Source organism: Ambystoma mexicanum, chromosome 9 (genome assembly GCF_040938575.1).
Source record: "Ambystoma mexicanum isolate Mex_15411 chromosome 9, UKY_AmexF1_1, whole genome shotgun sequence".
In the NCBI taxonomy this organism is placed as follows: domain Eukaryota; kingdom Metazoa; phylum Chordata; class Amphibia; order Caudata; family Ambystomatidae; genus Ambystoma; species Ambystoma mexicanum.
The window spans coordinates 1,377,769,843-1,377,794,924 of record NC_090931.1 but is presented as its reverse complement, the minus strand read 5'-3'; the positions used below and the strand labels follow the sequence as shown (position 1 = coordinate 1,377,794,924).

The following is a 25,082-nucleotide window of genomic DNA, read 5'->3' as shown; positions in this document are numbered from 1 at the left end:
TCCTTGGTCTCACCGAGACATGGTTCACGGCCAGCTCTGTCACTAGCTTTGACACGCTCCTACCTGATGGCTACAAGATCCTCTCCACAAACAGGTTAAACCGCTCTGGTGGGGGTGTAGCCCTGATCTTCCCAGAGTGGATTCTTGCCTCTGTCATTCCTACGCAGGCCTGCTCCTCTTTTGAATGCCTCGTCTGCAGGCTCTCTCTCTCCCCTAGTCATTCCCTTACTGTGGCTACTATCTATCAGCCACCTGGTCAGATCTCCTCCTTCCTCTCAGAGTGGGTGTACCTCTCCTCCTAACTCCTGGCCTCAACCTCTCAACTCCTCTTTCTTGGAGACTTCAACATCCACCTGGATGCCTCCTTTCCTCCCTCTGGACTCTTTCGCGATCTCTGCAACTCTCTTTCACTCACTATTCTCCCCTCTGGCCCGGCCCACTCTGCAGGGCATACTCTGGATGCTCTGATCTCCTCAGATCTGCCCCTCTCTGTCCCTCTCTCCACTCCTCTCTCCTGGAGTGATCACTTTTTCCTATCCTCCCACCTCACCCTCCCTACCCCTCAGACCAAGCCACCTCCATCATTGCCACCCACCTTCTCGGTCATCCGACCCATGAAGCACGTGTCAGCTGAGGGCGTTGCCACCACCTTCTCACCCCCGCCCCCTTGGCTGACTCTCACCCTGACACAGCTCTCTCCCTGATCCACTTTGCTATATCTGATACTCTTGATATTCTTGCCACTGTCATGAGAATCGGCCTAAAGACCAAAACCAAGTCTAATTCCTGATACGACTCAGACCTCGTCACCCTAAAACGCAAGTGCAGGGTGGCCGAGAGGAAATGGTGTGCTTCATGTACATCCTCTGACAAACTGGCCTGATTCAAAGGCAATACTGGCTCTCTATTCTAACCAAGAAGAGAGCTCATATCCAAGCCCACATCTCTGCAGCATCTAACAATTCAGCTGAACACTTTAAAATCTGCAAGGAACTGGCCAATCCTGCCACAGTCTCTACCTCTCCTGTCCCTTCCCAGAATGGCACTGGCTTCCAACTTCATCTGTAAAACTCAGGACATCCTGTTATCAATCTCCTTCTATCCTCTCCCTCCCACTACTCCCTGCTCTTCCTCTGGCCCTTCTGCAGCCACCTCCCCTCCCTCCTTCTCTGCCTTTACCCTGTTCTCAGCAGACAAGTTTTCTAGACAAGTTCACCCCTGTTCCTCCAAAACTATCAAGGACCACATCGACTCCCTGGCTCCTGCTCTGGCTGATTTCTGCAATCACTCCTTCCCCACTGGAGTCTTCCAATTCCCTCTGAAGCACTCCCTTGTGCACCCTCTTCTTAAGAAACACTCTGCTGACCCCTCCTGCCCGGCTAACTATCGCGCAATCTCCATCACTCCCTTCCTGGGCAAGCTCCTGGAGAAACTTGTCATCTCCCAGCTTAATCTCCACAATGAATATGTTGGTTGTCTTCATGACCATCAGTCTGGCTTCAGAGCTGCCAAAAGCACAGAAACTACTCTCCTGAACATCTGTGAAGACCTGCTCTCCAACCTTGACTCTAACACCCCTTGCGTCCTCATCTTACTTGATCTCTCTTCTGCGTTTGACACTGTCAACCATGCCATCCTGCTCAACCATGTCCGTGATAACCTGGGTATCACTGGTCAGGCTCTGGCGTGGCTGACTTCTTTCCTCTCTGACCGACCCTCCCAGGTCCACCTTGGGTCCTTCCTCTCCGCTATCTTTTTCTCTACCTGTGGTGTCCCCCAGGGGTCTAACCTCTCTCCCTGTTTGTTCAACCAATACCAGGCACTCCTTGACCACTGCATCGCAGCTCTCTGCCCCACATTTCAGTGCTATATGGATGACACCCAGCTAATTTTCAGGCTACCCTCGGCCTCCTACTCTCCTTCCCTCATCTCTGACTGTCTGCTATCCAGGAGTGGTGTGCCGCTAATGACCTCTGCCTTAATGCCAGTAAGACTGAGATTCTCCTCATCGGCACACCCGCTCCCTCCTTCCCTGTAGCTCTCTGGCCAGCCTCTCTGGGCCCTCTTCCTGCTCCCACCTGCAAGGCTAAAAACCTCAGGGTCATCTTAGACGCCACACTCTCCTTCTCTCTTCACATCTCCAATGTCTCTAAGAAGTCACACTACCAGCTGCACCTCCTCAGAGGTATTCTCCCTTTCCTCTCCTTCCCCCAGAAGCTCACTGTCTCCAGAGCTCTGATTCTCTCTAGTCTGGCCTATTGCAACAACCTCTTTCTAATTCTGCCTTCTTTTACTCTCCGCCCTCTGCAACTTATCCAGAAAAGGACTGCAAGACTTGTTGTCCTTGGCCTCAAGCCCAGGGATCATATCTCTCTTGAACTGAAATCTCTGCACTGGCTCCAGTGGCTACGAGGATTAAGTTCAAAACCCTCTGAGTCGTCCACAAGGCATTCTGGGCTGGGGGCCACAATACCTTCAACTATCTCTTCCTAAATATCTTCCTTCTCGAGCTCTTTGCTCATCTGCCTCCAACTACCTCAGGGTTAGTTGCTTCTCCAAGCAACAAGTTGTTGGTAGATCTCTTTCCTCGCTGGTGCCTCCCTCTGGAACAGTCTCCCTGCCCCCCTTAAACTTGAGGAGAACCATTTCTGGTTCCAGAAGCACCTCAAAACCTTTCTCTTTGCTTCTGCTTTTTCACCTCCTCTCCTCTGCTGACCTCCTGGCTGTAACTGGAACTGCACTGGCTACCTGGACACCCTCTTATCTCGAGCCCAGTTCCCTCCCCCTCCAGCATCACACACCTGCACTGCCCACCCGGCAACCCCCGCACTTCGGGACTGTTCTGTTTCCCTACAGTCCCCTTACCATCCCTCGACACCTGATATCTGCACTTCCCCATGCACTTGCCACATGCTAGCTGTTACTTATTGTTTTCATCTTCTGCCATGTATTGCACTGTCCCTGCCCCCTTCCCACGCACTTGCGCGATCTGACTGACACCTGGCCTAGTAAGATCGTTGTCCGTCCTCCCTCTGTTCCCCACGCCTTGAAACACTTGTGTATAGGCACGTTATAAATGCCATATCATATCATATCAATGATGGGAAGGACTGAGAAGTAGAAAGTTGTTTTGTAGATCAGGGCAATACCGCTTCCACATTGTTTATCTTTATTGATCCATTTAATATAAACATTTGGAGGTACAATTGAATGAAATGAAGCCTCACAATCATATCTAAACCAAGTCTCAGTAATAAAGATTGAATCAAAAGATGTATTGAAGATAAAAACAAAAATGGCTGATCGAGCATTCATTAGAGCACCCTTCACTAAGGAATTGCATTTCCTGATCTGACTTTATGCAGAAGGTATTGTTGCTCCACTTCTGAAGAAGTTATTTTTGCTCTACTTGAGGGAACAGCATCCCAGATGATATTCATGTTATCGAGTGTGTTTTGTTTTGTGTGAGGTGGAACAAAAATGTATCATGAATTAACACTAGCATTTGGTCCCTAGGATATTTACACATTTTCACAGATGGAAACATTATGAAAGAAAGATTGAAAATCTATTACCTGGCGGGACAGTTAAGCCCATCAACATGCAACATCTCCCTCCTACCCATCCGACCAGGTTCAACAGGCTACTTACCTATTGCACAAACAGTTTGTGGGAAGATGTTGCAATTGACGTACGTGCGTCAAGTCAAGCCCAGCAGTCTCGCGCACCACTCCCACTGCACCCTGCACGTCATTCCCAAACTACACCATTAAGGAACTCCTACCCAAGTCAAACAGTCCATCACACAAGGAATGAATTGCCATTTGCAACGGTGGGCCACTTTTTCACTGGTGCCCAAGGCAATTTTATGCCCCAGTCCCACTTAGGCTGCAGATAATGAGGACTGGGCACACCAACCAAGAGACCATGAATATGGCACAGGATGCAGTATATACACCCAACAAAGAACACAAGATGCTGAAGGGGGTTTGGAGGCAACCTAAGCCAAAATGGCAATGGCAAGGAGACACCTGAACCCAATAAACAATCTTTGAATGGGAATCAAGGGTTATGCTTTGATACAGTAAAGTCTTGACTGTTTTAAGGATACATGGACCAGGATTATTTATTTATTCATGCAATGTTTGTCGGGTACCTGCACATTTATTTATTTATGCAATGTGTGTCGGATACAGGTATCCGACACACATTGCATAAATACATACATTTTCTGTCTCCATGTACACGACAAACTATTTGCATACATAAATAAATAAACCAGTTCGTAGCTTAAAGAATATTTACTCAGCAACACTGGTCAAAACTATTGTCCGCATAGTGAAGTAACTCATCACCAGTGCCATGGGATTGGTTTAAAGTGTAATTGATATCTAGTTTGGAAAAGAAGCGGCGTGGCTTTAAATCATTATTTTGCCCATTTTTTGGGCTTGCAGGGACCGCCATGTGCCCAAATGAATCTCCATTTGTACCGTGTCGGGGCCCACGGTGCGTCCCTGCAAGGCATGCACACTCCCCACAGCCCACTGCACCTCCCCTCCCATCCCAATGCCAGCACAAAACCATTTAGTGACTAATGGGCCACCATTAGCAGTTTCCTGCCGGCATTGTGATTGAAGGGGCTGGTTTTAGCTGCAGGGGGACCTAAAGTGATTTTATTGGTGTGCTTATGCCCCCATCCCAAGTGGCACAAAAGTGGTCAGAGGGAGCCTCTGACTTCTGTAATGTCACGTAGTACTTTTGTACTACGTGAGATTACAGTCGGAAGGGGCAGCGCCAGCACCTGACCTGCAGAACTTTCCCCACGTCAATGTGCCGCTCCACAAACTAGGGAATTCCATCCCCTCCAGAGGCTCCGGGGACCGGTGCAATTGCGTCCCCCAGGGCTATTGCGCCCTGGGAAGTTGCCCGCCAAGAAACAGGCTTGGCCTTGGCCCTCACAGGGCAATTGGCAAATAAATTAGCAACATTTGTTGCTTTATTACCTTCCCCCGGCCTGTAAGGATATTTGGCGTGTTAAAGCACAGAGTACAGCACTACTGGACAGGTAGCAATTTTTTTTTGCAGCACCACCACATGGGTGTGGTGCATTGCTATATGTGTCGCCAGAGTAACATGGACATATAAGTAAAGCAAATCTATTTTACAGTTAAAAGCACACGTGCACATTTAAAAATGCACACTGTTTTTCACCTGAAATGCCTATGGTGCAAGAGACACATTTGAAAATTAATAACTAACCTCATTAATAACTAACCTGACTAATAAAACTGCACTTAACATAACCCACTAATAAAAATGTGTCTCCACTGCAGAATTAGGCCTACTCTGAAAGTGAACTTTTAAACGCACATTCATTTTTTTTTTTCGTTTTCTCTGCTGCTCTGTCCACATAACTACAGGAAGCAAAGGGCTCGAAGGAACAGGAAATCAGTTGGTTACAAATTGTTACTGTAGAAATAAGCCATTGTGTAGTGAGGGAGGAGATGGCATGATTGATTCTGATTGGAGCAGCGTCATAGCAAGTATCATGCTAGAGGCAGTGATTAGAGTTTTGCTGGGGAAGCTTGAGGAGAGGGGGAGGACAATGGAGATTTGGCAGAGCTGGGAGAAGGACCTGTTTCCTGGCTGAAGCATTCCTGCTGCAAAAGCTGAGAATTCCAGGCAATAACCCTGTTTGAGAACGACAGACGCTTGTTTTCACTGGGGTTAATCTTCAAGGGAGCCAAATTCAGAAAGAGAATAGCCGGAGAAAAATTCATGCTGAACAGATAAGGTAATTACAGAAGTGTGGGGGCTGAGTGTGTACGAGAATATTCAGTCAGTGTAGGAAAGGAGATTCCCGTGCTTTACTCACGTGTTTAATGTTGCAAATTGAGTTCTTGTCTCCGCCACTCTCTTTTCAGTGTATCACAGATAATGCTGTTACTGTGCTATTTTATTTATTTCTGTAAAGAGTGAGATCGTGTTTAAATGCAACTTTTATAATACACAAAAATATTTGAAAGCAGACAGGTGGTGTGTTTTATATTTACCAATACAGTGCTGATGATGTGGGGAGATGTTTAGACAGTGCAATTGTCATTTTCAAGGTAGCTAAACATCAGGTTTGGTTGCAGCCGTGTGCACAATGTAATTCAGTATGAGAAATTATAACTAACTGTGTGTGCTGTAGTTTGTAGGAGGTCTATGAGCCGACAAAAAGGGAGGCCCGGGACATAGTTCACTACCGTATATAAGATAGTGAAAATACCACATGATAGCTCGCTGCCGTAGATAAGACAGAGAGAAATTGCCCATGGTGGCACACTAAAAATGAAAATGTGGTGTTCCTGAAATGCAAATAATAGCAAAGAAGTGGGCACCACTCTAGGGTAAACAACCCTTACTCAAATATTGATTTTTAGAAAGTTAGTTTCTTATGTCATTTCTTGTCCAAAAATTGTAAAAGGGAGCCAGCTGAGATAAATGAGGAGACACCCAAATTCAAACTCAAAACAAGGCAAAAGACCAAGTGCAATACAAGGTCACTCAGCCGCTCTCCAGAAAACCCAATCTGGGTGAATTGATGATACAAATTTTTCAAAGTTTAATGTATGTCCGAAATAATCTCTTCACATATAATAACCACGATGGTCCATTGATTTTTCAAAAAAGGAGTTTTTTTATGTATCAACAAGTAGTTGCGTAAAAACATAATAATTCGCCTCGTGGTGTGAGGCGTTGCTAATGTTAGTTTAGCGAGGAAGGAAAAGCCACTTAGTATCTCATGTCAGACTAAAACATTTGCCAATGCATTTCGGATTACAATATCCTTCTTCAGGGCAAGTCTGCAATTGTACATATACCATTCCATAATTGTCAACAATAATCATATAAAGTAAAGTAAATAACATACCGATCATTGTGGTGATGGAAAAAGTCAAGATTGATTGATGCGGATAACAGGAAACAGAAGAAAAGAAAACAGCAGTAAGAAGGCTGATGCATATAAAGTTGACAGGGATAAGTGGTTCGAATAGAATTTACCTGACTAAGTGGTAAGATGATTGCATACGTAGTAGCTTGCTGTGTGAAAACATGTAGACGGCAGTAAACTGTCCAGGACGATGTAAGCGCCGTGGCGCAGCCTTCAGAATAGGCTGAAATGTAATGAAAGTACTGTAAGCTATAGAAGCAGACAGGTGCCATAAGTGTAAAAAAAAATCTATGGGGAAGCTTACCGTGAGACCAGCGAGCGGTAGAACTGTCCCTCTCGCTAGCTTGCTTGAAACTGCGGTGTACGCATCGGCGCGTTGTCAAGACAACGCCTCTTAAATATTCCACGTGACCGCGCTCCCTGAGTGAACGCGGCTAGGGATAACAGGCTGTGTGTGGATCTCCGGAAGGGAGTACAAAGTAACAAATTAATTATCAGTCTACAAAAAAGTAATTACGGAATAATGGTGACTCAAAGTTATGTGATGTGATAAATGGAAAACATAGAAACAGAAGAAATACTGTCATTTCGAGCAGAAGTAAAGAAAAGTATGAAAAAAAGAGTAACTAAACAGGTGCCCAATCCAGGAACGGGCTGCTAAATATGTTGAGCACAGTATTCATGATATTAGTAACGCATAGTTGAATTACAATCTGAAATTATGGTCAACATATAATGTACAGTGTCGAAAAATGACGACACCAAAGAGAGTAACGCTGATGGCACAAGCCTCCCCGCTGCTATGGTGGCGCAAAACAACGCCACCTTGGGTCCCAGACAAATGTCCAGGAAACGTAGCGGGGGGGACACAAATAAATCAAACACATGGAAATTCACAGTCTATAACAGCTAGAAACATGTCCATAAAATCCAATCAATTCAATCAAAGAAAATGCAAAATTATAGGAAACAGTGATAATTAATCTCCTCGTTCAGTCCATGAGGAACCAAACTCCCAAGTTTGTCGATCCAAAATGTCTCTCTTCGGTTCAACCGCTGGTTCAAATCTTCGTGAGGATTATTCTTAGTCAGTACTTCCAAGATCACAAATCTGATTTGGGTCAAATTATGACCGTTCTCCATCCAGTGGCGGGCTACAGCAGAGTTGGTGTTAGCAGTCCGGATGCATGAGCGATGCTCATTCCACCTCGTTTTGGCCATTCTTGTGGATTGTCCTACATAGAATTTTCCACACGGACATTTGATGCCGTAGATTATATTGGTGCTATCACAAGTACCATAGTTCTTGAGCGGGATCTTTTTCCCTGTTCTGGGATGGTTGATAAAGTCTCCTTTAATTACTGAATTACAGTTGGTGCAGTGGAGACAAGGGTATGTCCCAGTACGTTGGGTTACAGATTCCTTCAAGGGGGGTCTAGTATATACCAGTTCGTCTCTCAAATTCCTGCTACGTTGATAGGCAAATATCGGTAATTCAGTGAATAAACTTTGCTCATACGCCAACAGCTTCATGTATAAATTTGAGACTGATAATGTGCTGAGTAATCAACTTTGGAAAAATGACATCCGCCTATGGACTCGCTACATCGATGATATTTTCGGAGTATGGAAGGGCACCAAGACGGCCTTCGACACCTTCTTTGAATATCTCAACAGTATTGACCAACGTATCCAATTTACTAGAGAAGTCTCACAGGATACGATTACCTTTTTGGATGTCTGCATCAAAAAAGAGACTACATCTTACGGTACCTCAATCTTCCGGAAACCGACAGACCGTAACAACCTGCTACACCGCTTGAGTTTTCACCAGCCCATTTTACTCAAGAACCTTCCATACAGTCAACTACTAAGGGTTAAGAAGATTGTTAGCGACCCAGAGGATTGTGCAGTTCAACAACAGGTTATGAAAGAGAAATTTCTAGCCCGGGGCTATAAACAAACAGAACTCGACATAGCATCAAATAGGGTCAGTACCCTAACACGAGAAACTTTGTTATCTACCCAAAATCCCAGAAATAAGAGAGAACTCAAAACACCGGTATTTGTTTCTAAATTTTCAACTCAGAGCAACAGGATTAAGAAAACCATTAGTAAACACTGGGGGATTTTGAAGAATGATGTCCGAGTGCAAAGTTTATTCACTGAATTACCGATATTTGCCTATCAACGTAGCAGGAATTTGAGAGACGAACTGGTATATACTAGACCCCCCTTGAAGGAATCTGTAACCCAACGTACTGGGACATACCCTTGTCTCCACTGCACCAACTGTAATTCAGTAATTAAAGGAGACTTTATCAACCATCCCAGAACAGGGAAAAAGATCCCGCTCAAGAACTATGGTACTTGTGATAGCACCAATATAATCTACGGCATCAAATGTCCGTGTGGAAAATTCTATGTAGGACAATCCACAAGAATGGCCAAAACGAGGTGGAATGAGCATCGCTCATGCATCCGGACTGCTAACACCAACTCTGCTGTAGCCCGCCACTGGATGGAGAACGGTCATAATTTGACCCAAATCAGATTTGTGATCTTGGAAGTACTGACTAAGAATAATCCTCACGAAGATTTGAACCAGCGGTTGAACCGAAGAGAGACATTTTGGATCGACAAACTTGGGAGTTTGGTTCCTCATGGACTGAACGAGGAGATTAATTATCACTGTTTCCTATAATTTTGCATTTTCTTTGATTGAATTGATTGGATTTTATGGACATGTTTCTAGCTGTTATAGACTGTGAATTTCCATGTGTTTGATTTATTTGTGCCCCCCCCGCTACGTTTCCTGGACATTTGTCTGGGACCCAAGGTGGCGTTGTTTTGCGCCACCATAGCAGCGGGGAGGCTTGTGCCATCAGCGTTACTCTCTTTGGTGTCGTCATTTTTCGACACTGTACATTATATGTTGACCATAATTTCAGATTGTAATTCAACTATGCGTTACTAATATCATGAATACTGTGCTCAACATATTTAGCAGCCCGTTCCTGGATTGGGCACCTGTTTAGTTACTCTTTTTTTCATACTTTTCTTTACTTCTGCTCGAAATGACAGTATTTCTTCTGTTTCTATGTTTTCCATTTATCACATCACATAACTTTGAGTCACCATTATTCCGTAATTACTTTTTTGTAGACTGATAATTAATTTGTTACTTTGTACTCCCTTCCGGAGATCCACACACAGCCTGTTATCCCTAGCCGCGTTCACTCAGGGAGCGCGGTCACGTGGAATATTTAAGAGGCGTTGTCTTGACAACGCGCCGATGCGTACACCGCAGTTTCAAGCAAGCTAGCGAGAGGGACAGTTCTACCGCTCGCTGGTCTCACGGTAAGCTTCCCCATAGATTTTTTTTACACTGATGGCACCTGTCTGCTTCTATAGCTTACAGTACTTTCATTACATTTCAGCCTATTCTGAAGGCTGCGCCACGGCGCTTACATCATCCTGGACAGTTTACTGCCGTCTACATGTTTTCACACAGCAAGCTACTACGTATGCAATCATCTTACCACTTAGTCAGGTAAATTCTATTCGAACCACTTATCCCTGTCAACTTTATATGCATCAGCCTTCTTACTGCTGTTTTCTTTTCTTCTGTTTCCTGTTATCCGCATCAATCAATCTTGACTTTTTCCATCACCACAATGATCGGTATGTTATTTACTTTACTTTATATGATTATTGTTGACAATTATGGAATGGTATATGTACAATTGCAGACTTGCCCTGAAGAAGGATATTGTAATCTGAAATGCATTGGCAAATGTTTTAGTCTGACATGAGATACTAAGTGGCTTTTCCTTCCTCGCTAAACTAACATTAGCAACGCCTCACACCACGAGGCGAATTATTATGTTTTTACGCAACTACTTGTTGATACATAAAAAAACTCCTTTTTTGAAAAATCAATGGACCATCGTGGTTATTATATGTGAAGAGATTATTTCGGACATACATTAAACTTTGAAAAATTTGTATCATCAATTCACCCAGATTGGGTTTTCTGGAGAGCGGCTGAGTGACCTTGTATTGCACTTGGTCTTTTGCCTTGTTCCTGAAATGCAAGCCTGAGGTCTCTCTAGTGATTACACGAAAAATCTAAACAAAAATAAGGGGTTCTGGATATTGGGGCCACAAATAAAACAAGGGAATTATGCTCACAACCACGCATACCAACCACGCATACCAACCACGCATGTCTGTGTGCTGAAATAATGCATGTCCACTGTATTATTGTTGTACATGGCCCAATCTGAATACAAGGAGTGATTGTTGCTAAGTTATTTTTCGGCGGTAAGAAAATACCGTCAGGCCCCAAATCTCCACAAAATACCCTACATATTCATGGTGCGTTGCAGGCCGGGAAAGTGATCATAGAGTACCTACTGGGCAAGCGTGTCTCACACTGCCATTTGCACATTAAAGGGAACCCATTTTATAATAGCAGTGTGCCACTAAAAACGAATTTCAGAATGTCACAAAGGGAAACCACATTTTCAGACCTAGTGCAATATTTAGAGACAATGTTGTTTGCACATGGGACGCGGTCGTCGAACAGCACGTTAGAATGGAGTAACCGCATTCAGGGTGAGGTGCAGAAAGAAAAACTAAACAATATTTTTGCAGAAGGCAGCATAATTCAGGTCTGCCTTACAAGATTATTGAATGCAGCCGATAAAAGTGCAGAGAAAGACTGTTTAATACGGCTATGCGGCAAAATATGGTTTATTTTGAATAAGTCCCTGCGAATGCAGGAGAATGATACCCAGCTAATTAACAGGTTAAAGACTGAATTAGATGGGGCAAGTAAAAATCAGGAAATGTTAAGAGCAGAATTGGATGTATGCTAAAAAGACATGCAATTAAAATGCAGAGACTTTGATGCTCAGTTATCCAAAAGCAAGAAACAATTTGAGGATAGTGAGCAAGAATTGGTACACTTAAAAGCCTTAGTGGACCACATTAGACAGGATAAAGATGAGGTTGTTTCAGAAATGCAGATTTTACAAAAAGAACATTGTGAAAAAGAATGTGATCTCCAGAGTGCAGAACAAGAAATGATTAAAATGATTCAAGAAAGAGACAAGAGAAATAAAGAGTTCAATGAATGCCAAATGCAAATGTGCGACATGCAGGAGGTGATTAATAAGATGAGTGATGAAAACAACTATTTGCAAAATGAAGCAAACAGACTCCTTAAAAAGTGTAAGGACTTAGAACAGCAAATGTGCATTCCCAGGTCCCAGGAGAGGCAGCAGGGTACCACATTCAATGGAGTGGAGGTGAATTCTAGCTCTGCCCAAAGAGCTAGTGCTCCAGTGACTGGGCCGGTGACTGAACTTGGTTGCAGCGCCCTTGGGGGATTTGATACTCCCATTGGGGGCAGCCACCAATCTCATACACCTGAAAACAGGATTGAATCACAAAATAGTGCAATTCCATGCATTGCAACAAGTAGCCCCATAAAAATAATGAAATCCATTAAAGCCCTGATCAAACCATTTAAAAAGGGAGGTGAATGCTGCATTGAGGATCACTTAGAAGCGGTGCATGACATTTTTAAAGCACTCCAGATACCTAAGAAACAGTACAGACAATATTTTCATTTAACTTTAGATGCCCCGACGGCCAGCATCATAAGGGGATTAAATGAACAGCAGAATATGACCTGGTTGGAGTTTGAAAAAGAAATTAGGCGTCATTTTTCTCCTTTTCAGTCATTGCAGGAGGCAAAGAAAGTCGCTTACACAATTACTGCTGGACCTAATACATCCCCTCGCCAATTTTTACAAGACTTAAAAAGAGCATTTCCTCGCTTTGATGTATCTTTTGACTCAAATTCCAATGAGTTTAAAACTGCATACTTCTATGGGCTACAGAAAGACATCATATCCCAATTGGTCCGTGAATTTGACCGTGACAAGTCCCTTGAATGGATTGTACATCAAAGCACAAAACTATATGAGGTAGTCTATTGTCAGGGTAGAGAAAGTGATAAAATGAAAGATACTAGACCTAAATCTAAAGAACCCTCAGCAACAGTGATGGAAATCAGGTCAGCCAAAATGTCCCTTGAGTCTGCTCAAAGCCAAGGTAAAAATAATGTGACACCTGAACAAAGGGGTAATCAACAAAGATCGTCATTTCCTGTACCAATGTTCCAATCACATGATCCTAGTAATAGAGAGAGCTACATCAGCCCTAGGTATTTAGGGGATAGACCCCGGGTAGGATATCGGCCTGATATGGCCGGTATGAACAATAACCAGAGACAAAATCAAGATCAAAGAAATGATGGTCCCTACCAGTCATTGGGGACACAGAGTAGATTTGATCCCAACACCATGATATATGGTAATCAGGATAGACCCCGATATGTGGATCGATTTACTGATAATGGAAATCAACATAGGGGCCAGTACCCACAATCTGAGAGACAGGACATGAGGCAAAACGTGAACTACAATCCATGTCAGTACAATGATTCCCCACCAGGGGACTATAATCAAAGGATGGGTGCAACCCGCTCCCCTCCACAAATGAATCAAGAGTTCAGAAACCATCCCAACCGACATCAATCACCTGAGAGGTATCAGAATAGATCCAATCAGGGGGAAAACAACCAATATCGACCTAGGCCACAGAAAGAGGATCCTAGAGAGATGGAAAGGTTCCAGTGCCTTGAGGCCCAAGTGAAAATGTTAGCTGAGCAAATAGGAAAACTCTATACAGCGCAAAAACAACCTTCCAAAGAGGGGGCTGATGGCCATAGCAATGACCGGGGGGCTTCCGAAAAGTGACTAAGTACTCATGATAACTGCAGTGCCAAAATGACAGATTGCTCTGATATAATTTTGCATAACGACTCTGAGATGCCTAATGGATTAAAAATGAAAGTGCCAGTAAATTAACTTGTGACAGAAAGTGCAAATACTTCTAAAAAAGAGGTACGGTTTAACCTAGAGCTAAATAAAACAGTAAAGAATTGCACAAATGAAAAAGAAACATTAGGAATTCCAAAAGAACAAAGGGACAGATTTAAGAAAAATGAATTAGCAACATTTGTTGCTTTATTACCTTACCCCGGCCCCAGGTGGCGCCGGCGCTGCTGGCGCCAGCCAGGCCCATGGGCGCACGTACGGTGTGCCCTCCTCCAGGCTATTGGCGTGTACTGACACTGAAGTGTGGATCGATTGGGGCTGGCTGGTGTTGTCTGCCCCGGCCATTACAGAAAAGAGGAGCAAGTGGGTCACTAAATCCTGAAGTTGTTCCCATCACAAGCACACACTGCCAAGCAGCAGCAGAATCAGCAAATACAAACAGTTGCTGCATCCTGCCCTCGCTGATTAGCCTTGTTTTAGGAAACCCGGCAGTAACTACAGCCTGCCAAGGCAAGCACACTTCTTTCCTCCTGCACCCGTCCTCGCAGGTGAGGCCTATTGCTGCATAGGTGTTTTATTTATTTTAAAATGGAATTGCGGAGATGACTGGGCCATCCAAGAACAGCCTCTGGAGGCCACAAAGCTAGACACTTTTGTCATGGCTCAAGTAGTCATGAAAAAGGAAGTGAGCACTTGTGGTGGACTCTCCTCAGGAGAACATAAGGCCGGTGCTCGGAAGACCTGGGCATAGTGTCACCGTCAGCAGATCTTAGACAGTTGCACGTTCCAGCGGGGTTGGATTGGTCAGTCCATTGGCCGGGCCAAAATCAGTTTGAGGATGAGGTCCTGGGGGCCGGTATCACGGTTGGGCCAGTTTGGGGGTTACTACGCCCCCCAAGTTCCTGCTCCCGAGCATATTGTTTATCGTTCCCTCTTTCCTGGGCATGCACTGCTGACTTTATTTTAGTGCAAGAGTTTCATACATTTTATTGTTCGCTCAGACTTGTCTTATACTCTTCTTTGTCGTTGTGCTTCTTTTGTTTGGAATAGCAATCATGCTAGTCTAATGAGATAAACAAACACCTACACGAATGCGCCTTGTGAATGATGGTGTGAAGGATGGATGCAGGCGCTGGACCAAAATCTGAGCAAAGTCTGCACAGCAGCTGGCTTGGGAAAGCGACTCAGCAACTACAGTAAAAACCGTCTCCGTGGACCGTTGGTCCGTCTTCCGTATAATGCAAATACCCAGACTTGTAGGATGCATGCTTCACTTTCTTTGTTCCATTGGGGGCAACATGCTGTAGCATCAAATCATGGCCTTTAAAATACCCTGAACGGTGCAGCTTCCGATCTTCTTTAACACAAACGCTGGGAAATGGCCATGACTAGCTAACGCCACATTGATGAAAGCCAGCTCTCTAAAGAATGGTTCAAGTGTTGGGGAATCACCTGCTCGCACTTTCTGTCATGTGACCAACCAGTGCGCAAAAGATGTTTCAGAGCATGGGGCTCTTGATGCCACCCATTTCTGCATTTGATACACCAGCAGATAAACACACCCTGGGGAGGCAGTTCCTTCTGCATATTTCTCTCCCAAGCTCGGGACAATGTTCTTTACCATAATGGAGAATGTGAAAAAGCACAGGGCTGCAAGGCTGGGGGGTGAGGGTGGAGGGCAAAGCACATTACGCTTGGGGTACACTGGAGTTGCTTCCCCCAATACCCACAGTACTCCAAGACCCTTGAAATGAAATTCGACTATACACTACACAATGTGCAAGGGCCGCTGTTATTCAAGCAGCACGCGACTAGTAATTTGCAAAAAGTAAACTTAACAAGTCCCAAGAAAAGGTCATCTTCCACCCTTTAAGAATTTGATTGTTTTTGTTTTTATGTTGGGATGGTAGACATCGTTTTTGTTTGCTATCTTACAGTTTCGTGGTGCTGTCGGGAGCTAAAATGAGTGATCGCGAAGGAAACATTTAAGAATTTTGAGAGTTCACAAGCATGAGCGAAACAAACCCACATTGTAATGTCATAATTTTAGAACGATACCGCTCCAAAATTAACATTGGGAGCTATGTTGAATTGTGCATGCATATTAACCCTCTGCATATGTTTAAAGTAGACTTTACCACTCACATGAAGTAGTGATATATTTAACTTCCCGTGAAATATTTGATGCAATACATATTGCATAAATGCATGTATTTTAATGCTGAGATAGACGGGCTTGTACAGCTATTGGTGGGTATGTTGCTGGTGCTTGTTCTTGGAGGTTTGAGTAACACTGTTCAAGACCAGTTCATCACCTTTAAGAGTAGCTAAATGTTTGAGGTCATACGAATGACATTAGTGTAGATCTGAAATTGTCGATTCTCTGACCTGAGTCACAGCAGCAAACTGGTCATTGTTACTAAAAATGAAGAGCAAAAGCAGACTAACATAACCAGGCCTGTTCGGGTTTGATCCTCTTATTGCTGTTTTCTCAGGTTCATGAAATTCAGCAGATGCCAGCATTGACAATTTTGGTAACTTATAGTCCCCACTCCCACTGCTCAGCCCAGCTTGGGGGAGGAGGGGTGCCAACGATGCTTCCCGCCTGGGGTGCAATCTGTTGTAAAACCGGCCCTGCCAGCAGACACAGCAAGATGGTGTTCCAGCTAGTCGACTCCGGGAAGGCATATCCAACAAAAGAAAACATACACAAGCATAAGGCCTCAAAGTCAACATAAACTATCAAATTGTAGAGCAACGTCCTTGCAGCTTATTGTGAATATGGATTGAGAGTCAGTATAGAGAAAAGCACTAACAATATACTCCTAAAATCCCAAACACTCATCTACTACATGTGAATCTCAGTGTGCATGTTTACCAGTGCCTGGTGTTACTAAATGTTAACAGCCAGTCAATGTACAAACATTAGCGAAAGCGATCACAATCCTAACAGAGTAGCTTGAGCCACATCTTTAGTACCAGAAGAATCCAAGACCATGGAAAAGCAATCCTGATCCAGCATCTTGCAATCAGAGTAGTAATCCAAGGCCTGTTGAGTTACACATTGACTCTTCTTCTCTAGCTTTGGCCAATGTCAAAAGCCCACCTACTTAAGAAGTAACCATCAGAGCCCACATGAGCCAGAAACAAGTAATGACTCGTACAGGCAAATGGTCATATAAAAAGAGAAACCATGTATTAACACACAGTCAATAAAGGGATGGAGTGACAATATGATCAATGTATACTAAAGTATGCACATCTATGAGACGATTGACACATTTAGACATTTAGTGAGAACGGATACACGACTATCATGATGTACATGGACAGAACTACACTTAGGTGGGTGATGGAACCTCTGCCAAATGTTATCTATGATATTGAAGAATTTCATATCAGATTTGACTATATTTATTTCTGTATCACCACCAGCGATAAGGTCTTTCCTGGCCTCCAGCAAAAATGTCAGTAATTCAACCCCGCATTGTGTACTTCTGGCAGCATCTCCTACAGCAAAGGGAATGCAAGTGGTAAGAAACTCAGCATTTTCAGAAGTGAGTCCTGAATTGCTGGGCCTTGTTGAATGAAGCCACTGGTCGTCTGGAGGAGTATGGGAAGGATTTCTTACAAGTGTGTGCCTCCACAATTCCCATGTGGGCATAGGATAGGGTCCCTCTAAACGAAATGAGAACGTGTTTCATTTTACCAGGCATTCTCCGAAAAACCAGGACACAATTGTACAATAGTACTGGCTATGTTGTACTTTAAACCATTTCGAAGGCACAATTCAATCAAGTGTCCTGTTATTAGAGCACAGATCACAGAGCCCACATATTTCTGTACTTTCTGTACTTACAAGAAAATAAAGTTAGTTATGAATACACCAGATTGTGATACATGTTTGTGTCTGTGTGGGAGAAAGATTTGAAGTGCTACAAAAAATGCAAAACGTTTCCCGACAAGCATTTTATTCCCTTGGAAGAGTCGAGTATTAATTGTGGCGTGTTTGGGTTTTATTGCAGATTGCACCCATTGCATTGCTAGTCACTAATATCCCCGCACTCAGTAGGAACATGGGTCTCAGTCCATAGAGTGCATTCATTGTTAATCAGTCAGTACCAGTAGCTTCACAACACAATGTCACGAAGATGAATGCATTTGTGAAACCAAGACCTAATGACCGACTTTCATATCTCCACCAATTGCATTCTGGCACTTGTAGTCTTGTAGTGCCTCCATGTAATACAGTAGATGTAGATAAAAGGAAAAGCAAAGCATAGAACTAGAGCATGGTGCTCGCACTGATATTGGCTCATATGGTAACATTGCAACATTTTAAATAATACATGATTTTATCCAACTAAATGTTATTCAATGCACTTGCGAAAAGGGGGTCCCAAAACCAAGCATGGTGTGGGGGACCCCGCCACAACATCCCCTTGGAGGGGGAACCCCTTGGACTAAAATAATTAAAATAATTTTTAAAAAAATGTTTTGTCACTATGCCTTCATAAAGACATACTTTCTTTATGAAGGCAGAGTGACTACACAAATAAACATTTTTTTTTTTAAAGTCTGAGAGCTTCCCCACCCCTCGACATGGAGGCCGGAGGCTTCCATGTCATGAGGTGTGGGAGCTCTATGACTTTAAAAATAAATAGTTTCTTTTTGAAGTCACTCTGCTTTCATAAATAAATGATTTGCATTATGGTTCGGTCCTTAAAGGAAATAATTAATTTCTTTATGAAGTCGCAGTGACTTCAAAACAAAACTATTTCTTTTCCAAATAATAGGGCTCCTGTCAACCCCATGACGTGCGCATATGTGAGTGTATGGTGAAAGGGAGCCCACTTAAACGTATAGGTGGCTGCTTGTGTGAGTGTATGGTAAAAGGGTGCACAATTAAATGTATGGGTGGCGCGATGTGCGTGTAGAGTGTATGGTGAAAAGGTGCACACTTAAATGTATGGGTTGCTGCCTGGGTGTGCCTGAATGATGAAAGGCTGTACACTTAAAGGTATAGGTGGCTGCCTTTGTGAGAGCATGGTGAAAGGGTGCACACTTAAATGTATGGGTGGCTGGGTGTGCATATGTGTGTATGTTGAATGGTGTGTGTGCTTGTGTTCAGGGGTGCAAGGAAACCTAGATTTGGGGGGTGGTGCTAACCCTTAAAATGTTGGGAGAGGTGGTAACTTCACGGTCGGTGGGGGAGGGGCAAACTTAATTGTGTGGGGCATCTAGATTCTTTATGCATTCTAATGAGACTATTCTAGTGCAATGTTAATGTTACAAGTAGTTTACTCTCTTGGTTAAGTCTGAAAGCACCCACTTACGGACTGCTGTGAGAATAAGCGGTTTCCTGTCCCCTCTCCACCCTTCCAGTCACTTCCCTGGCATGCAATTACTAAACCCATGTCAAGATTTCAATTGCCTTAAGAATTATGTAGTTATTGATCTCACAGCTCATGACATGACAGCTTTTCGATGTGTATTCACAACTCCAGCGCAGGCCCCTACAGGTCCACCCTCTGGGAGCATAGGAAAACCCAGGGATCCTGTCATGCTCCCAGGCCGAATAGGGGGATGTTGGAGTAGACCTTTGTGAAGTCCCAGGTGCCAGTGAGTAAAAAAACTTAGGGTGGTTAGACCAAGCCTGAGTCAGAATCAGAAACCTGCACAACCACTTCTCTGTACCAACAGGATACCTCACTTGCATACCAACCGGACAGAGACATCCGTCTCTCTCTCCCTCTCACTCAATCAGTCACAGAAACCTACACACGCATGTGCACACACATTCAGACTCTTCCCTAAACTCACACATTGCACGATATTCAAACACGCACACCCACCCACAATAGTATTATGAATGCATGTGCCTTTAACACTGCTGCTTGGGTCTCCTCCCTCCTTTCGGGTGGGGCTCAGGCAGCACTCTGGAATAGTGTGGTGTCCCATGCAAGATCTGAGCTTGGTTGCCAACCAACCCGGGAGATTGTCACCTGACCTGCGCGTTTGACACCTTTACGTCTATTTATTTAGTCAAAAGACTTGGCTGGCCAGGTGAGACATAGGCCGCCCCACCAATCCCCGCCACTGTCTATTTCAGGGTGGTGATGCCAACCTTTTTCAGGCTGTGTTGTTTTGTATTGCTATTGCTGACTGCAATGCACTTCCCAACTCTGGTGATGCATTTAGCACCAGCAGCGGGGATTTTTTTTTTTAACCACAAACCACCGTTTGCAGGTTTGTAGATTGACGTTCAAGGCGTGTGGCGTGCATATATGTGATTTCCGCTATTCTCCGACGAATGTACGCTTGAGAAAACGCCGATACGATCTGTCATTCATTTTAAGCGGTATCCGCCTTTTCAAAGAGCCACAGATATCTTGATATGTCAGGAGCTGCCATTTCGAAACAATACATCTTTTCTTTCGATGCATAATCATATTTCGCTGCAGAATGCACAATCATGTCTACGGTTTCTCCTCGTCTGGTGTGATTTAAGTTTAAGGCTGGCAGGAATACTGGATATTGGCGGCAAGTGCAGTTTTTTTTGTTTTGCTTTTGAAGAACAGGGGTTGGAAGAAAATGGTTCTATTGATATGTAAATCCGTTCCTCAACCACATGCTAATTACTGATACACTCCGCCAGTATGTTGTGCAAGCTTTTCATTTTCATCATTGAAAAGGGTCTGAGGCAATTTCACGTTCAAGACTTGTATTTGCCCTGAATGTTCCAAGTATGTTGTCTTTACTTTCTGGCTTTAGTGGTGTACGACAAGTTGTGATTGGCATGCAAATGATAACGTGTATCATGTTTTTATATGTAGCAGTTGGCTGCTTATTCACAGGCAGGTTTTCTTCAGCAAACCTTCCTCAAAATGCAAAGGTGTCAGTACTGGAAAGATCTCTGCACATTGGGAGCCTTCCTTGGCCACCATTTTGTCCCTGGGAGCTCATTCTTTCACGTCTGAGGCTGTGTGTGTTCTGTAGGGCTGCACACTAACCATGTGCACATAAATAAAGCTGTTTGTAAAATTGTGAAGGTCATAGTGAATTCAAGCCGACAGTACAAACACGATGTAGATATTGCAAGGACTGCTATAGATAATAGGTCTGGCTTTGTTGATTTTGAGGTAAAGATGCATTGTTTTAACCCCCCGTCCCCCGCTCCCTCCACAGTCCAGAACATTCTTGCCATGCACATTTCTTAAATCAGACCAATCGGATTTGTCAATGATTATTTTTCTTGACACAGTTTCCAAAGTGGGTAGAGAACACGCCCATGGCATGAGTTGCACTGTATACAATCCTTGAAATGTATTGCTAATATGGTATTCAAAAAAGTTAAATTTCTGGACTACGTTGTTCACATATCAGGGGGAGAATAAGAAATTGGGGCGGGGAGTCTTATGAAGTAACTGATAACTCCATTTTATTTTCTAGGACTGGAGAACTTTATTTTATTTTATTGGGGACTTGGGGGGTCCTCCCATTAAAACATATAAAAGTGCACACTTCACAAGTTAGAGGGAGCTGTCTAGTGCTGAAATACATTGGAACTGTATTGAATGGATTTCAGCACTGGACAGATCCCTGTAACGTTATAACATTATGCATGTTTCACCGAATTTCCATGCAAAAAATGTAAAGTGTTTATATAACGAAACCCTATTTGATGAGATGAAACCCTATTCGATGCATAAACACTTTGCACTTTATGAATGGCAATTTGATGAAACATCTTTCAATGAAAAAGATTTGATGAAACAAACCCTTTATGGAAAAACTTTGATTGAAAGACTAGTTTAATTGAAACCGGAACATCTAACCTTCAGCCTCTGGGATACATTAACCAGTGTATGGACCTTCTAGCAGAACAATAAAGCAACATAATGTATTATTATGATTTGGAGATGCCTCCAACTACAGGCCGATAGCATTGACAGACGCGTCCTCAAAGATCTTCAATTTTAATTTTGAAAGATCTAGAGCGTAACATTCAGCAATCTGGTATGCTATCACGCTTTCAAGAGGGATTCAGTAAGAAGATGGGGACCCCACTTAATGTGACAATCCTGGCTCATCTATCAGATATGGCTAAGAATATCTCAGAGGGACCTATTTTCATGGCTTCTCTTGACATGACTTCCTCATTCAATCGGGTCATAAGAGCAATGTTATGGCAAACATTACTACAATATGGAATGCCCGCAGAGCTGGCACAGTTGGTATCGATTTTACATCAGAACACCATGTATTGAATTCAAATTAATCAAGAGGTCGTCCAATGAGCACTCTCACAGGAGTGAAGCAAGGTTGCAATATGGCCGCAACATTGTTTAATCTCTACTTGTCTGAAATGGACGAATTATGGAAAGGAAGGAAAACAATAACGCCTTTGAGAATGGGCTCCATGAGACTCCACTGGTTTAGCCTTTTCTGACGATCTGATTTTGTTTGACAGAATGCCCATTAGATTGCAAACTAAATGTAATTTATTTATTAAATATGCCCTAGCAAACAACTTAAAGGCCAATTCTCAACAATCCAAAATCCTGGTATTTGCAGGACCTGAATGGGTAAAAACCACGATCTGTGCCTTGGGCATCCAACATATTGAACGCGTAATGAACATGTAATATTTGGGGTATAACTTGTGCAATTCTGCTTCTGTCAAAATGTGTGAAGAATCTCTTGTCAGCAAGGTGCGACCGTTGGTGTCACAGATGAAGTGCCTCTATAGTAAGCTCTGCACATTTTCCATGTTACTGGGCCTCATTCTGAGTATGGAGGTAATCATGGTGCTATTAGCAACATGACTACCTCCAATACCGGTACCGAGTCCGCCCTCGTTCAATGGGGACTTACCGGTCTATTCTGACCTTTGCGGGACCGGTAAGTCCCCATTGAAAAAGCCATTCCCGATTCCCATTTGAGCCCCCATAGGGCTCAATGGGGAGGGGGAAGGTGCTTATAACGGTACTGCAAATTGGCCTAAATCAATCTGGAAATTTAGGTTAAGAATGCAATCCCTGTTGAACGACATAGATACAACAGAAGAAGAACTTACCTATCATCCAGGGATGTAAAAATCAAGCTTTTCAAATATGGCAGGTCTACTACCACCAAAGAATATGCAAATTCCACCCATAAAAGGGAACATTTGAGTCTCTATCTTTTGCATTTTCTGTGCAATCACGCACAAGCTTTGTATATGCAGTTTAAATTCAATCGTACTGGAAGCTCAAGAAGACAACTTGTGTGCTGATTATGTCATTATCGGCAAGTTCTCGAAACTCTGAAACACCTAGTAACCAGCTGAAACACGTGTATGGGGTTGCTTTTGGTACTCTTGTTCAGAGAGGAATTGCCATAGTATTTCGGTGCTGGACTGCCCATGTGGGCGGGACAAAGACTGATATGCAAATGGATATTTCCCATCTGTGAAAGGTACAGTGAGCACAAAGCGTGTGCTGCAAACACTCATCTCAGAACAGGTTATCATGCCATGTTCTTTCTGGGGAGGAGCGCCTGCTACCTTTTTTTGAAAGATTATGTCATAGTCGGCAAGTTCTCGAAACTCTGAAACACCTAGTAACCAGCTGTCCCCACCTGGAATCTACCAGATTGGGCATATTTGGGTTTGATAATCTTGGAGAATCTGAGTTTTCGAGAAATTGTTTCTGTTTGCATCTTATGTGGGGTCAAAATGATGTGCTATTATCAATGTGCAAGTGTAATAGGTTTTGTTGTTCAATCACATTTTCGAAAGTGAAAGATGGATAATGTAAATGTGTGTGTATGAAATTCGTTCATATTTTATGTGAATTATGTGTATCAACTGCATAACACGTCTTTTTGTAAAGGTTTAGGAATTAAACAGATACAAATAAACAAAAAAGAATAATAAAATAAAGCAAGCCATAACGAATGCTGATATGTTTGCAGTGTGACTAGGAGATGGTGCCTTGATTTAAAATCTTGCCATTTTTTGACTAGAGTCAAAGAGAAAAAATCAGATCATGAAGGGAATAGTGCTATGTTGGAAGCCTTCATGGTGTAATATCACAAAGGGAGATGTCCTTTATCCCTTACCAGAGGTAAAACATCTTCAAGCTTTGCATAGCAGTGTAAATAATTAAATGTGTGTGTTCAGATATCTCTTTGCAAGACAGACAACAAGGTTTTTTTTGTTTTTTCTTTCAATAGGGGGTGATAATACAACACTGGCATGATAGGTAATCTCTGGGATATTGGAAATCAAGAAAGCAAGGACCCCGGAGTGGTAGCATTGTTTAGTATGAGATGCTCAAGCTGATTACTTTCCACTAATCTCAAGCTTAACCCGCTCACATCTCGAAAACATATTCAAACATGTCATTATATCAAACATCAAGGAACCAACATGCTTATAAAAACATATTTAGCAACGCTCTCCCCTAGGCAGACAGCGTTCCTAGCTCCTACATTATAGCCACCGCTGAAACTGAGCGTTCAGAAGAATGCACTCGTAAGTATGGTGCCCTTCTGAACATCTAACAACAAAAGTCCTGGCAGACATTAGGTTCTCTCAAAGCAGACCTGGAAATAGCGAAACGTCAGCAATTAGTAGTGAGTGTGAATTACCCCTTTAAATGCCAGGCTATTATGCAAGTCTATGCAAAAAGGACGCGCATACTCTTAAACATCAATGGCAGGAGACAGCATGGCATAAGGGCTACTGAGAAACTGCAGGTGAGTGAAGCAGGATAGTACAATCTGTGTCACTGCACAGAGGAAAGAGACGGGTCACTGCAATCCGACAATGGTGGAATGGTGAGAATAAGGGGATGTTGATTACCCAAGTAGCCATGCGATGTCAAATTTCCTAGATGCAAGAAATCAAAGTACCTCAACCTCCCGCAACATCCAGTGTGGACTTCCAGGTAGGAGGAATCCATTGCTTCCATTCAGTTGCACAGCCCTTTAATGGCTGACCACTGAAGCATTGGCGCAGAATCCTGCTCCACAACAATGCAACCACGCTCTCCCACAGCAGGGAGGTCAGGTGTTCAGTGCTGGTCTAAATGGCAGTCAGGAGACAAAGTGACAGGGCTCCATTCTATTTGTAGGGTTGCAGAGAGCCGACGAGAGGCAATGTCGAACACTAACACAAAAGAGAGGATCCGTGACAACATGAGGGATTAAACTGCATGGACCAAATACGCCATCCAGGCTAACGT

The 25,082-nt window shown here is 43.4% G+C and overlaps 1 protein-coding gene across 1 annotated transcript in view; it reads right to left on the bottom strand.

Moving 5' to 3' along the window:
- The window catches only part of LOC138489132 (contactin-associated protein-like 5), a 1,196,734-nt gene that overhangs the window by 679,423 nt on the left and 492,229 nt on the right, over nucleotides 1-25,082 (bottom strand). The gene's annotated exons all lie outside the window — the stretch shown is intronic.